Source organism: Crocodylus siamensis, chromosome 4 (genome assembly GCF_052110815.1).
Source record: "Crocodylus siamensis isolate JL-2025a chromosome 4, ASM5211081v1, whole genome shotgun sequence".
NCBI classification, from domain to species: domain Eukaryota; kingdom Metazoa; phylum Chordata; order Crocodylia; family Crocodylidae; genus Crocodylus; species Crocodylus siamensis.
The window spans coordinates 72448872-72459967 of NC_143398.1; positions in this window are offsets into that span (position 1 = coordinate 72448872).

Consider the following 11096-nt stretch of genomic DNA (forward strand, 5'->3'; position numbering starts at 1 on the left):
ACTGGGGTCTACTAGCTGCAGTATGAGAGCCTTAAGGATTTATACACAAATATTATAAAGAGTAAACTCAGTTTTAATAAGGAAACATATATATGCTGGCAACCCCTGAGAGCTTACTAAACAGTGCATCCTATGTAGCAGTGGCACTCAACCATTTGGTGTTGTGGACCAGATGAGTGGCTCTTGGACTGTCCTTGACCTGGATGGGGCCCCTTGTGCCAGGATTAGGCCTTGCACCACCTTCTGGAGCCCTGCACCACCTCCCAGGGCTCCACGCTGCCTGTCTCAGCTCCACGCTGCCTGCCCAGACTCCACGATGCCTCCCTGGGCTCCATGCCACCTCCTGGGACTCTAAGCTGCAGAATCCCAGCTGGGTCATGAAGCGCTACAGGGATTTGAGAGTGGGGCTAAAGGGTCTGAGGGTGCAGGTGGTGTTTTCTTCGATCCTCCCAGTCTCAGGCTATGGGCTGAGGAGGGAGAGGAGGATTCAGGTAGTAAACCAAAGACTGCAGCACTGGTGTCATCGGGAAGGCTTTGGCTTCCATGACCACAGTCCACTTTTTGGCAAGAGAGGCAGCGAGCTGCTGGGAAGGGATGACCTCCACTACTTGCTGCTGGGGAGGAGGCTCTTCTCAGCCAGACTGGCTGATCTGCTCCACTGGGCTTTAAACTAATCCTGCTGGGGGACTACTGCCACTGCTGACCCACTGAGCAACCCTTGCAAAGCCAGCAGGCCAAGGCACTTAAGGGAGCCCACCCCTTCCCCAGCTCTGGAACAATCTGCACACAAAGCTGGGGCCCCCAGGGGACACTTGCCTGCCTGTACATGAATGCCAGGAGCTTGGGGAATAAACAAAAGGAACTTGTCCCCCTGCTTAACACAAATAATTATGATGTCATGGAGATAATGGAGACCTAGTGGGACTCCACCCATGACTGGACCATGGGTATAGATGGCTATACCCTGTACAGGAGAGACTAAATAGACAGAAGGGGCGGTAGTGTAGCTCTCTCTGTCAAGGAGAGCTATATGTCCCTGCAAGCTGATATTGGCGACCGGGGTGGACGACTGGAGGCCCTCTGAGTGAAAATCCATGGGGAACACAGCACAGGGGACACAATGGTGTGAGTCTGTTACAGACCACCCGAAGTCAGGAGCTTGACCAAGAGTTCATCAGGGAATTGGCTGAGGCCGCATGCTCCTGGTTCATGGTTGTCATGGGAGATTTCAACAGTGCTTGGATAAATCCGAGTGGTTGCAAAGCTTCCTCTCATGCGTGGATGATCTCTATCTGACACAAGAAGTCTATGGGCCAAAAAGAGGAAAAGCACTGCTTGACCTGGTACTGGCAACCGGGGATGACCTAATCGGTGACCTAACAATTGATGGGAAGCTGGGTGACAGTGACCATGAGCTGATCACCTTCACCATCTGCCGTAAAGCTGGCAAGATGGTCAGCAATACAAAAGCCCTTGACTTCAGGAAAACTGACTATGACAAGCTCAGGAGACTTGTCAGTGAGGCCCTAAGGGACTGTGACCCAAAGGGGAGGGGAGTTCAGGAAGAGTGGTTGCTCCTCAAGGGAGTGATCCTTGGTGCACAAGCTAACACTATTCCATCTCGGAAGAAAGGCAGCAAAAGGGCACAGCAGCCCCCTTGGCTCTCCAGGGAAGTAGCGGACCTCCTGCGGCTAAAAAGAAAGACCTATAAAGGATCGAAGATGGGATCCACCTCCAATAAGGAATATTCTGCAATGGTCTGGACCTGCAGAGAGCAAACCAGGAAAGCTAAGACTGAACTCCAACTGGCTATCAGTAGGATAATAAAAAGTCCTTTTTTTTAAGATATGTGGGGAGCCAGAGGAAAAGCAAGGGCAACATTGGACCCCTGCTAAACTAGAAGAGACAACTGACAACCGACACCCAGGAAAAAGCCAACCTGCTAAATAGGTACTTTGCGTCAGTCTTTCATCAATCCCACGGGACGCCCCTGCCCATTATGGGACAGGGAGGCCTGGGCGAGGGAGATTCCTTGCCCTCCATCAATGCTGAACTTGTGAAGGAACATCTTGAGAGGCTGGACACCTTCCAGTCAACCAGAGGGTTGGAATGTTTCACACCCCAGGGTACTCAAGGAGCTGGCTAGCATCATAGCTCAGGCCTTGGCATGGATCTTCAAGAACTCCTGGTGCTCTGGTGAAGGGCCCGAAGATTGGAAGAAGGCCAATGTGGTGCCTATCTTCAAGAAAGGAAGGAAAGTGGATCTGGCAAACTACAGGCCAGTCAACCTGACCTCTATCCCGAGGAAGGTCTTAGAAAAGATTATCAAAGAGGCCATTCTTAATCGACTGGCCGATGGCAACATCCTGAGGGATAGCCAGCATGGGTTTGTTATAGGCAGGTCTTGCTTGAACAATGTCATTTCCTTTTACACCCAAGTGACGTATCACATGGACAAGGGAGAGGAGATTGATGTTGTATATCTTGACTTCAAAAAAGCCTTCGATCTGGTATCCCACGATCACCTCTTGGCAAAACTGGCCGACTGCGGCCTTAGGTCCACCATGATCCTCTGGCTGGGGAATTGGTTCCGTGGTTGGAGCCAGAGGGTGGTGGTTCACAGAAGTCAGTCGTCGTGGTTCTCTGTGACCAGTGGGGTTCCTCAAGGCTCTGTCCTTGGGCCTATATTGGTTCGACATCTTCATTAATGATGTGGACACTGGAGTCAGGAGCAGACTGGGCAAGTTCACTGATGACACCAAACTTTGGGGTAAAGCATCCATGCCTGAGGACAGGAGGGTGATCCAGACTGACCTTGACAGGCTCAGGAAGTGGGTGGATGAGAACCTGATGGTGTTTAACACCAAAAAGTGCAGGGTTCTCCACCTTGGGAGGAAAAACCTGCAGCATCCTTATAAGCTTGGCAGTGCTATGCTGGCTAGCACTACAGATGGAAAGGACTTAGGGGTCATGATTGACCACAAGATGAACATGAGCCTTTAATGTGATGCTGCGGGGCTAGTAAAGCAAGCAAAACGCTGGCTTGCATCCATAGATGCTTCTCAAGCTAATCCCAGGACATCATTCTCCCGTTTTACTGTGCCTTGGTGAGGCCACAGCTGGAGTACTGCATTCAGTTTTGGGCTCCACAATTCAAAAAGGATGTGGAGAAGCTTGAAAGAGTCCAGAGAAGAGTCACACACATGATCAGAGGTCAGGAAAACAGACCTTATGATGACAGACTGAAAGCCATGGGACTCTTCAGCCTGGAAAAGCGCAGGCTTAGGGGTGATCTGATGGCCACCTATAAGTTTATCAGGGGTGACCACCAGTATCTGGGGGAACGTTTGTTCACCAGAGCCCCCAAGGGATGGCAAGGTTGAATGGTTATAAACTCCTGCAAGACTGTTTCAGGCTGGATATAAGGAAGAATTTCTTTACTGTCCGAGCCCCCAAGGTCTGGAACAGCTGCCATTGGAGGTGGTTCAAGCACCTACACTGAACGCCTTCAAGAGAAAATTGGATGCTTTATTTTGGAGGGATCCTATGACCCAAGCTGACTTCCTGCGCCTGGGGCAGGGGGCTGGACTTGATGGTCTTCCGAGGTCCCTTCCAGCCCTAATGTCTATGAAATATATGAAATCAGGCCCACACTGCCTCTAGCCAGCCACTGTTTGCCCAGATCAGGCCCTGGGCATGCCAATCTACTGCCCTATCCAACCCACAGGGCTCTCCACAGGTCCAGACATTTGGCAACAGGGAAGTGGCAATTGATGCCACTGCTCCACTACCACCACATTTTTGGAGCCGGGGGGCCCCCTGTAGACTGAATGGCACAGCTTCATGGGCCAAATCAGCCCACGAGCCAGAGGTTGAGCACCCTGCTCTGTAGGACTCTCGTGGCTCTTCTCTTTGGACTTTTGCTACTATAGAAATAAAAAAGCCGTCCAGCTGACCATGTATATAATTCAATGTGTTTCCCCTCCCAATTATCCTATATTTAACAAGTTATTTTAACAAGTGGGGCCTGCTTCAAGAGGGTTGGAATCAAGGTCAGTTCTGATAAATACCTCAAAAAACTGGATGTTTCCTGATCTTACAGGTGAGCAACCTATAGGCTGGAAATATAGGATCAAGCTCTCTGAAAGTATTTCTGCTGCTTCCTGATTTCATCCAGGCCAGATGTGCCAGGTTTGGCATGTCTGCTTTTTGGCCTGGCCCTAATCCAAAAAGGCCATTTTGATTTTGGGTGCAGGAGAAAATGAGGTTCTTATTACATTCAGGACAATCCCTATTCAAATCCTGCTTCTTTCTGCTCCAGCAAGAGTCTGAAAAGTTCAGAAACTAATGGAAATAGCTTCTAAAAGATTTTTTTTGTTGGCGCTCAAACTCTTTAAAAGCTGAAAAGCAAAGTAATGGGCCTGCTCTTCCCTTTGTACTTTCATTTGATCAAAGAAACAAGCAATGCCAAGATAGGCTGTCATTTACCTAATATTTCAAAACAGAATAATTCACCTCTTCAGTCTCCAGTGTGCCTTGTGAACAGTCAGATGGGGTCTAACCTTACATTTTCAAGGACACTGTGGCAAAGACTTTGCTTTTAACTGGGCCATCACCAAGGACATAGCATATGTAGTTGATAGCATATGTTGTTGATTCAGCATGTGCTAAATCTCTAACAGAGACTATTGAACTGGGATTCTGTCCTCCACTGAAACTGATGACAGGGTTCCCATTGATTTCAATGGACAGAGAATTTCAACTCTGACTTGCTTCAGTAGTACTGGTTACAGTCCCCAAACATATTACTTATATGGTGATACTACGTACAAGTCATGATTCTGTCACAACCCCATGCATTGCTTTCACTTACTTGTTGCCAAATTTGTGAATGAAGCTCTGTGCCAAAGAGAGAGATTTTCTTTGGAAACTCTCTTGTTTCTTTCTGGGAACTGTACAGTTATATATCACAATTCTTTTCGTTTTTTAATTCATTTGCCTTATTGCTGGGACTACCACCATTGTAGTGCAGTAAAATCTGTGCAAGATACCAACCTTATAAGCAATCTCCTTATCTTAAGTGACCCTATCAAAGGTATACTGAATACAATTCCCTTCCACCTTGATTAGAAGGCCACCTCTGTAAAGTAACCATTTTTTGTCAGTCTCTCGCAACAGGTTTTGCTGTCTTGTCATTACCTTTACTAAGGGGCAGTTATGCAGAGCCTAATCTAGCTGCCACTGAAGTCAATGGGGGTCTTTCATTTGACGTCAATGAATGTGATTAGATCAGGCCCATAGCAAGCAACATAAGCCATCCTATTGTGCAAAACAAGCCTTTTCATAACTAGATAAGTTGCAATGCTCACTGAACCAGCTAACTGGCTAAATATATATAAGTGCTGTACAGTATGCTTCACAGAACAACCAAATGCCATGTAAACTGTATGCTCTGTGCCTTATGTTAAGAAGCACAAAGCCAAATGCAACATTTTCTTTGCCACCCTCCAAAATTATGTTAATTTGAAATAGTTGCCTGGGACCTCCCCAGTGATCATGAAGGCTCAATCTGAGCCTGTGCTGCCCTTTAGTTGTAGCTGCCCTCTGAAACACCAATGGGGAGATGAAAGAAAAGTGAATCTGAGGCCGAAACAGACACTCACAGGATCACAAGGTTGGAAGAGACTTCAAGTGTCTAACTGTAACCCTCGCTCCTCCTGCTGTCTACCCAACTCTTTGTCTGTTACTATCTTGTGGTGTGTTTAAAATGTGGATGGTAACCTCTTCTGCAATGTCTGTTGCTTTTTTTGTTCCAGAACAGGGGAGTCAAATTCACCTGTGGACCTGGGATGGATCCAGACTGTGGAGCCCCTTGTGGGCTTGATCTGGCATGGGGTGGCAGCTTTTGCCCTGCCGTGGCAGTGGTGACAGTGGTGGTCGTGCCACCACAGCAGCAGCGAGGCAAGCAGCTCTAGGTCAGGCAGCTGCTTGCTGCGGTGAAGGTGCACAAGTGGCAAGGGGTCAGGTGGCTGCAGAGCAACTGAGGGTGTATTTCATATTCCTTTCTTGCTCATTGGCTGCTGAGAGCCATGTCCACCAGGACTCAGGGCCCCTGATTTCATGGCAGGCTACATCCACCACTGGCCACACTCACACCTGTACTTCCGGTCCACTTCCAGGTTTGTTGCCGAACACATGGACGGCCCCCCCGCATTCCCGTGGGATGCTCCATGCGCCCCACCATTGCAGCGTTCACAAGCCACACCTGGTACCTTGAGGTATGTAGAAAAAACTGTTAAAGCTGTGTCTATGCCCAAATCGCTGATTCTCCAAATCAGCATCAAATCTTCAGATCCGGATTTGGGCGAATCAAGTCAGGAACAGTGATCCAAATCAATTAATTGAATCACTGTCCCTGATTCGGGCCAAATCTGAATCTAATGGGGCCCGCTTCACACACCCCTACTGTAGCTCAAATGATATTTTGTGTCCATGCCTCTCCCCAGAAAAAGGGATGAGATATCTCCACAGCAGTAGCCTCAAGTTCCCCCAGACCAACAGAGGGTTTTTTTTTTATTTTCTGGGCATGAAGCAGGGATAGCAGGAAGCATTGGGAGTGGCTGAAGACATTGTGCTTCATGTATTCAAGGACCCAACACAAAAGGAAAATTAATGTAGCCAGTTACTGTATTCCCTTTTTGAGAAACCTGCATTAGCCCTGTCATGAGGGATGTGAGGGCACCAGCTAAGGTGTTCCTCACAATGTGGCTTCAACAGACAGAGAGCTTCACCAAAAGTGACACACACAGGCAATGCAGAAGCACAGAAAGAGCCTGCTGTCTCAGGTAAGTCTTTGGGATAGACACAGTATTGGGTTTGTATCTTCTGAAGAAACTTCCAGAAAGTTACAGTTTCCTGGCTCCTCCTACAGAGGTATTTCCACTGAGTGAGTGGTATATTCTTTCCCCTTACAGAAATAATACTAAAAATAGTATTACTGAAAAAAATTACTAAAAATAGTAAGCCTGAATCCATTGCAGAAGCCATTGGTTTGAAGTTAATTAAGAAAAGCACTATTTTAAAATTACCTTTGCAAATCAATCCCCTGGGGAGAGATTGTGTCATGCAGGAATAGTCCAGGACTACAGCATGCTGTTCCTGACTCCTCTGGCCAGATCTATAGCCCTACCTCCTTCCCCTACCTTCTGCACACCCCTGAAAGAAAGTGGGAGAGAATAGCTATCTTGGATAAAGTTAGACAAGTCCTTGAATGCAAAACTCTCTTCCTCAAGTAAACACACACAGTGAAGATCAGATATTTTAATCTTACCAAGGTAAACCCCTGGGAGTGGTGCAGGTTTGACTGTGCAGAGTTAAGTGCCTTTTTTTTTTACCTTGGATATCTCCTTATGCTTGTAACGTTAGCACAACGTTAAAAAGCACACCTGTTTTAGCAATAACAATAAAACACTAGGTTAAGTGAACAAGAATTAAAAATAAAGAAGCCAAGCAAGCAGTCAGACATCCCAGCAACAAGAACAGTAAATAGGAGGGGTAAAGCAAATGAGATAATAGATTGTTTGGTTTAAACAAGTATCTTAGGCTGAAGTCATTAAACTAGCATCAGTGACCAACTGAAGATGTGATAACCTTCGTCTCTATACCTCTCCTTGGGACCCAGCCTATGGCTCAGAATCACATGGATTTTTGTATCTTGGCTTTTCTAAATGTTTCATTTGTGTCAGTGTGAAATTATCTTCCAACGAACCAAATCTTAATTTATTTTCTCAGGGCATTCATTTAACATCACACAAGAAGAGTTTCGAGAGACGGAAGGATTAAGGTGCGTTAACCTCAGTGTAAAGCCAGGGAATGACATAAATAACCCTCAAGTAAAAGATGTTTCTTCTTTTCCAAGCTAGTGAATGCTCAGCACTGCATAAAAAACCCTGCTGGATGCTGGCTTGAGCTAGCAAGGTTGCTGCTTCTGTTCACTGAGGTTTAGTCATTCCAGCAGCTGAAGCTCCCAAATGAGGGTGCCTGGTCATTAATCACCAAGGCATGCAGGGCCATCTGTTAAGAATGTGTTTGATATGCCCAGAAGATGTTTACAGTTAGGAAACCCCCACAAAGTCACTTAAAGGATTAGTGTGAGATACTTCTCTAGAGCAGGCAAGTACAGATGTATGTTTCTTGAAATTCATTGTTTGCCATACTGCTAATTTATTAATGTTTGTGTGACCTTTACATACACTTCTTAAATTTTCAAAACACCAAGAAAGAAAGAGGAAGCTGACTAATATCACTGACTCAATCTTCCATCTCTTGGCAGAGCCCTTCCACCCACACATAGCTGAGGCTCTTTGCTGCTCAAGTCTTCCGGCTCTTCCGGCTTCAGTGATGCTGAGAGCTGTTAATGCAATCTGAAGAACAGCAGCCCAGGACCCGGCTAGCATCAACATCACCACTGGCTCTTCCGCTATTTAAAAGCGTCTGTGTACTGTCTACACAGGGTCTTTCAGTGCTAGTATCCCAACCAGCTATCTAGCCGCCATAACATACTAGCACAGGGCCACTAAGGCCCAGATAACAAAACTTTTGGTGAAGAAAGGGCCATTGTCACTGGCCACAGCACTGAATCCCTTGCTCCAGGACAGCTGGTTACAAGTCTCTTAGGCATAACATTCAGAAATTTCTTTGGGGTGAAGACTGTGACTTTGTATCCATTCAGAGAGCTCTTCTGATTAGGCCTCTGTACAGGAGTTATAAGTATATTATATTAATCACAACACCTGTAAGAGTGGGGGGCCTCATACAGTGAAAGGCAGAATGGTAGAGGATACTCATTCACTCATACAATTATCTTATTTTACTAAATGTAGAACAGTCTATTTTCCATAGTTACCACAGTTTCTGCCAATGTGCAGGGGAAATACTGAGTGCTAAGTAACATCTCTTTATGCGGTTTTACAAATACTTCAAACACAGAAGATTTCCCAAGACATGACCTGTGCTGAAAACTAGAAGTGAAAAGTACAGGGTCCTGTCTACACAGCACAATGTAGCACTGTGCAAAGATATCAGAACTGGCTTAAAATGAGCAGGTTATATTAGCTCAGGAAACCCCTCTGTTGCCTTCACCAATATTACAACTGGCCTGAGACAAGGTGATGCACCTTCCCCACTACTGTTCAACATGAGTTGTCAGATCTATGACTGAAATTTAAGACAAAGTCCTACTCCAGGGACTGCACAATATTGTGGGGTGTACAGATGGCATAGGCATTGTATGCAACAATAATAAAAGACTCTGTCGAATGCATAAACTTTTAGAACGCATGGCTGAGAGAGTACGGCTTATAGTGAACAGTGAGAAGACCAAATATATAAGGTCACTAACAAGAACAGAATGGAAGAGCAAAAGAAGACTTCCGTATGGGAAACAATAACTTCCAGAAGGTCCAGGTATTCAAGTATCTTGCATCCTTGTTGAATGACATCAATGAGATGAACAGGAAACTTAGTGCAAGGATCCAGAGTGAGAATAAAAGAGCTGCAGCTCTCAAGAGACTTCTTAGGTTTGAGATACTGTTCAGAAGAATGAAACTGCAGCTATAACACATCATTATTATGAATTGTAATGATGTATAAAAGTGAGACTTGGGGCATGATGCTGAAAGACCAACAGAAACTGATTAGTTTTGAAAATAATATTCTCAGGAAGATAGTTGGATCAGTAAAAGACCCAGCAAGGGGAAAATGGAGGCAAAGAAGTAACAAACTATGCAATATCATGGAACACCCATCATTACAAGTGTGGTATGTGTGCAGCATTTAGAGCGAATTGGCCATGTTGTGAGAGTGGTGTAATTGAGAAACATCAAAACGATCTATAAGTATCCAACCATAGAACAACATCCTCAAGGTAGGCCTTGCCAATATAAGAAGAGACCAAAAGGTATATAGTGTAGGACAGGATTAGAGGGGAGACAGGTCATGATAGATGAGAATGGAGGTGCATCATCAAGGGGGCCAAAGTGCTACAAATGGTGGTTAGCCATTGTGTAAGTATAATGCAGCCCTACTGTTTCCAACATCCTAAATATCTTGTTTCAAACTAATTTAGGTATTTCCACAGAGCCTGCATTGTATTTTGTAGGCATGTCTTTACACAAGTCTTCGTAGGTATTGACTTCGTAGGCTTTTCGCACCCATTATTGCAAAGTGAGGTGTTATGGTGCAGAAAGCCAGTCACCTCAGCTCTTTAGAGCTTGCCCAGCCAAATGGCTGCAATTTATCTGTCACTGGAGCAGGATCTCAGTTATTTCTGTATGAAAGAGAGAGAAGTACATTTTGCTCAAAATTTGTTCACTGAGGCCTGATCCAACACTTATTAAACCTAATGAAAAGATTCCCACTGACTTTAAAAAAGAGCTAGCAAACAGAGGCTTACCTATGTTCCAGTAAATCTTGAGTCTGCCTACACCCTAAGGGTAAATGACCTGGACCATCCTACAGAAAAGTCAAAGGAAGGAAGTGGCAGAAAAGCTAACCTTTCACTTTAATGTAAGCAGAAGTATCTAAATTATGAGTGTTCTTCCCACACGTTAAAGTAGGACACACAGATGCAACCTTGAATCTGTCTCTTTTATGCAGGCAAAGCTGGGTTGGGCTGTGTTTTTTTTTTTTTTTGACTGTATCATGCTGGATCCAGAGGTAAATCAAACGTTACCATCTTCTTCAGAGCAGCATGATTGGCAGGATATACTGCACATGGGTAGAAACTGCATTTTCCCCTCCCTAAGGCAACCAGTTTCTTTGATTAATGACAACAGGAACCCAAAAGCTGGTATAAACAAGACAATCCCTACTGTAGAAGCACTTAAAAGAACCTTTCTGATTAACAGATCGAAGAATCACAGCACTTTGAAGTATATTCAGAAGATTCATCTACTGTAATAGTTGGCAAAGAACATACTGTGTTCAAGGACCTGGTCAGAGTATGGTTTAAAACATCCTGAAACAAATTCTGAACTGAGTTACAAAATTGTAAAACCAGCATTCCTTCAATGAAAGGGACTTGTAAGACAAAAAAA